Source organism: Macrobrachium nipponense, chromosome 27, assembly GCF_015104395.2.
Source record: "Macrobrachium nipponense isolate FS-2020 chromosome 27, ASM1510439v2, whole genome shotgun sequence".
In the NCBI taxonomy this organism is placed as follows: domain Eukaryota; kingdom Metazoa; phylum Arthropoda; class Malacostraca; order Decapoda; family Palaemonidae; genus Macrobrachium; species Macrobrachium nipponense.
The window spans coordinates 77,076,300-77,081,764 of NC_087216.1; the positions used below are offsets into that span (position 1 = coordinate 77,076,300).

At 31.3% G+C, this 5,465-nt stretch overlaps 1 long non-coding RNA gene across 1 annotated transcript; it reads right to left on the reverse strand.

The window, feature by feature from the left end:
• Positions 1 to 488: 488 nt before the first annotated feature.
• Positions 489 to 4,523, reverse strand: LOC135200613 (uncharacterized). Its single transcript, XR_010311343.1, has 3 exons — positions 4,408 to 4,523; positions 1,561 to 1,685; positions 489 to 716 (listed from the first exon to the last, which is right to left on the reverse strand). It is a non-coding gene; the product is annotated as an uncharacterized LOC135200613 (long non-coding RNA).
• Positions 4,524 to 5,465: the final 942 nt, after the last annotated feature.

The window sequence follows — 5,465 nt, forward strand, 5'->3', positions numbered from 1 at the left end:
GACCGCCGCATATTTAGTTTTAATAGATTTTAACTTTGTCCGAATACTTTTCTACAAATAATTTTATGATGGCTGTTACCTATGAACTAAACAGGACTGATTATTATTGAAGCTTATCCAGTCAGTACAATAAGGTTACTTGCCAATATTTATATCGTTGAACTATAAATAGCCACTTGCTAATTACCACAAGTTTGATAATTAAGAAAAATATTAAATATTAAAGTTAATATTAACTTTTAACCAGACCTCTCACTTTTCAAGGAGTTATATTTTTGAAATTTAGCATTGTTTGCAGTAACAAATTAAAGTATAGATTTATAAATTCTATTTATATTTGTGTTCATTCCCTGTTCGTACCAGCCAAGGTTTGCCTAGTCTTTCTTTGCAGACTAGCCAGGTAAATTATGTGGGCTATGCTAGGAAGCTTACACATTACCATTTGTCTAGTGTTTAGATATTGGAGAAGGTTCTAAAATAGAATAAAGTTAGCAGTTCATCCTTTAATCGAACGATAAATTATTTCCACCCCCCGATCACTTTAAAATTTCCATTACCTCTTGTCTCGAGTTGAAGCTTCTTTAAAGTTTGAGATTCTTTAGCATGCCGATATATCTCTGGCCCAATGACCACTATAAAAGTCTTCAGATCTGGTAAAACAATCCTCTTATCAATTACAACAGCGGTTCCAGTTATTTTTCTCTCGTCATCCAAACCTGAAAGCAAATCATAAGTGACAGAATTGGCTCGAAAATGTCTCTTTAAACTAGTTCTCAACCTATTTATTTCTCAACCTTACAGTATTCCTCACTTGAAAACTTTTACAGATACTTCAAATTTTAAGGTATGTATTGAAAACACTTTACCCACAATACGTTAGCCTTTAAGTATGTTACAGCTTTTACTATATTTTACATATTTAGAGCATGGATGGATCTTTCAAGTCCGCCACAACTTTTAATCACTAAGAAATTACAGTTAAGTATTAAAACTGAATCTTGTCCTTTATTTTAAGCAAAAGGGTTAAGTTTCGAAATATTTAATCTTAATATCCATTTCTTATTAAACTAATTAAACATTGGAATTAAGTTATTTAAAAATGTTTAAGTTTTGAAATAAAAATTTATTATCCTTTCATTTTAAATCACCAAATGAATGTTTAATCACTAAATTAATATAAAAGTTAAAAATGAAAGTAATTTACTTCCATAAATCATTAAGTGTAGATTTTAGATTTAATATTTGAAGCAAAAAAATTTTGTTTAATCACTAAATATGAAATTTGTCTAGAGCTATTGAAAACATACCTTCCAGTGCACCCTTAAGCTAAAACCAATTGCTAGCAACTGAAAACCACAAAATAAGTGCTTACACCTAATTAATTTTTCATTAAAAAAGCAACGCAAGCCCCTTCCGGCACCTGGTAGACCAAAGGTCTACCAGGCGTCGAAATAGACGTCCCCCCCGCCCCACATCAGGGGGACCGCCCCTGATGGAGGAGGACTAGCTTGCAAGAAGTTTGGGGAAAATGTTCTAAAGAAAACTTCAAAACTTACCAACCTTTAGGAAGTTTAATTACCAAATGAGCTAGGACACAGGCAAATGGCGGATACCTTCAGACAAGGGCCATCTCAGATGGCGGGTATCCTTCAGACAGTTTACAGGGTATCCTTCAACAGTTTAAACTGAAAGAGATAAATTTAAAGTTACAATATTGTGCTCAAGGTTTCAAGTCTAGTTTCTTCAATAGTTTCCTAAACAAGTCTTAAATACAAAGCTAAATTTAATGCCAGAAAATTTTAGTTTGACAGTCATGGCAGCACCGAAAAATAAATCCCTTAAGTATCTTGGCTAATGAAGTAAATGTTAAATTCAACAGACATTTGCATAAAACACATTATGCTTACAAACTTTAAGACTAGCATTTTAGCAAAGTGGTAGTTTGAAACGTCAATGCAATTACTAAATGCAAATACTCTTACTTGCATAGTACAATCTATGATAAATCCAAAATAAGCTATATTAAATATTGTAACATAAAAGGCTAAGTCACAAACCCGTAGGCTAACAAAATTAATTAAGATTAATAGGACAAAAAAGGTTACTTCGAAAGGAGAAAATACGTTAGTGTAGCTGTTCACTTAAATATTGCTTGTAGCAGTTCACTAAATATTGCTTTTAACTAATAGAAAGTCTAAGACGCTCATCCTAACTGTGTACAGACTATTTTCCTGCATATGCAAGATAACAGCTATTAGTTTAGCAACGCCACTGACTTAACTAGAAAAGGCCCAATAAGGAAATTATAAACTATACACTAAGTTTTAGCAATGTCCTCCGAATACAAACTGGTATTTCTTACTCAAAAACGTTGAAGCCATAAGTTTAGTAACTCAGGATTCAGATAAAATCCTCCAACCAATCAGAATTTAACTATTGAATTATCTTAAAGTCTTCCAACCAAAGCTTTGTTATTATAACTAATAGTTACGTCTAATTAACTGCATTAAGATTGAAATTTTTTTAGCAGCAACGCAATTCCATATGCTTTAACAATCCTTAAACAGCACCGACTAATTAAGAGTTTTGTTTTTGATGAAGTTATAACTCGCGGAATAACCAGTAAATACTGTATTACATTAAATATTTAGTAGCAGGTGTTAATTTAAGTATTTTTTACCTTTTAAAATCTAAGAACAAAAGGATAACCCATTAACAAAACCAAAGCTAAATAAAACTTATGCATGAAAAGAAAATAACTTTTGTAATATTCCACCGTCACCTCCATCGTTTGAGTGTTTAATTGCCACGGGAAGTAGGTAACTTTTACTTTAAGATTAAGGTAATCACCAACTGCCAATTCTTTAATCACAAACTGCCGATTCTTTAATCACAAACTGCCGATTCTTTAATCACAAACTGCCGATTCTTTAATCACAAACTGCCAATTCTTTTTAATCACAAACTGCCAATTCTTTAATCACAAACTGCCAATTCTTTAATCACAAACTGCCAATTCTTTAATCACAAAACTGCCAATTCTTTTAATCACAAACTGCCAATTCTTTAATCACCAACTTAAAACTGAAATAAACAAAGGCACAGATACTCATCATATTTTGAAAATATTTTATAGAACTGAACAAGTTTCTGAAATATTCAAGAAAATCTAATAAAATGGTAAAGTTATTAAAAATCCTACAATTTAAACTTAAGCCAAAACTTATTACAATGTTGAACCGACAACCAAAGCTTCCATAAAACTGATAAAAACAAACCAAAATTACGGAACAGTTAGATTTAACCAATAAAACTGCCTCAATTCTTAAAAGTCAAATAAAATATACATAAAAAATGTAAATAAAGCCTTATAAAAGTTAATAAAACCACAAAACTGCATAGCTTAAATAAGACTAAAAAGTTGAGTAAACTATAGAACTTAAATAAAAACATAAAACATAGCTAAACTTTAATAATTTTAGCCACAGATATAACTCAGAACTATAAAACTGAAATAATTTAAGTAATTCAAACTTTAATAATTTAAGCCACAGATATAAACTCAGAACTATAAAACTGAAATAAGTAATTCAGACAACAAAACTAAAGACTTCTTAAAAGTAATTTTAAACCAAACCAAAAAAAAAAAACAAAACTATAAAAACTACATAACCAATTAGTATGACCCGTAACCAATGAAACTACCACAACTATAAAACTTATATTATTTATGAGACAAAACTAAAAAACTTAAAACCACAATAACTTAAAACAAAACTTGAAATCATAAGCCTTTAAACTTTAAACAATGAAACCATAACTAAAACTAATCAAACCACAAATCTATACTTCAAATTTTAAACCCAAAACTAAAACTTAAACAAAATTAAAACTTCAAACAAGCCATAAAACTATCCTTATGATATTAAAACCACAAAACTAAACAAAATTAAGCTTACAAGACTAAAACTTATTAAACCACAAACCCTTAAAAATATGAACAAACTAAACCACAAAATAAAAAACTTCATATACCAAAATTAAATGTATATAAAACTACAAACATTAAACCAAAACTATAAAACTAAACAATACTCAAAACTTTAATATAAACCATGCAACAGAGAAACCAAAACAATAGAAGTCTCACAACACATTAAAATATAATGTAAACCACGAAACAGTAAAAGAACCTTCGAAACCAATAAAATTTTAACACAACCACGAAACACTAAAACAACCTAAACCACTAAAACAAAACATAAATGAAACTTAATCAACAAAAGAACAACAAACAGTCAAACTTACTGATCGTCAAAACAGCGCGACACCACCACACTAGCAACAACAAAATGTAATCAGACACCCCACCCAGATCGATAAACTTAACTGAATAAATAACTCTACCTAAAGTCCTAAACCCTAAGGCTCCGTCCACACGGTCGAGCTTTGGTCGACGAACTTGTCCGATGCGACGTCTGAAGCGGAGAAACAGCGAGAAAAGTCAGAACTTTGCCGTGGTTTCTCCGCTTCTGACGTCACATCGAACAAAGTTCGTCGAGCAAAGCTCGGCCGTGTGGACGGGGCCTAAGAAAACTTGGGAAGAGAACCGCCAAAGACGGTGGAATCCAGGCGGACGCAGAACAACGTCTAAACAGTCGTTTAAATTCCTGTCTCCTTACACCGAATGGTAATTGTATTGTTCGAGAGAGTCAAGTTCATTGCTTTACTCTATAATGACCTGATAATGTATACGTATTAATTATGTATATTAATACACATGGGGATTTCTATCTCGTGATGTATACATCTTTCTTGGATGTGTATTACTCCGTAAGGTTGTTTATAAACATTTTTTAATATTATGTTTTCAATATAGCTCATTTTCCTGTCATCGGGGATATGTTTTGCAAATAATAATAATAATAATAATAATAATAATAATAATAATAATAATAATAATAATAATAATAATAATTAATACTAGAGCTACGGACTTGAATTAAGTCTTACTCTGTGCCTGAGAGAGAGAGAGAGAGAGAGAGAGAGAGAATGCAAACAAGAAAACTTTGTATTTTCTACATAATACAAGAAAGAGTGAATTATATGTTAATAGTTACAAAAAGTGGCATTAGCAGCTAAACTACAGAGAGAGAGAGAGAGAGAGAGAGAGAGAGAGAGAGAGAGAGTAATAATTCACGTTATAAAAATGCGTATTTTCTACAGAATGCGAGAGAGACAGAGTGAAATATATTTTAAGGAGAGAGAGAGAGAGAGAGAGAGAGAGAAGAGAGAGAGAGAGAGAGAGAGAGAGACCAAACCTTTAATTAAGCACGAATAAGAAAATCAGGAAGAAATCCATCTAAAGAAATGTGAACGAACTGAAAACCTTTAAAAAAAAAATCCTACGCATGAATAATGAATCTCTGGATGAATGAACGAGTTCCTTTCAATCCACCGTACTA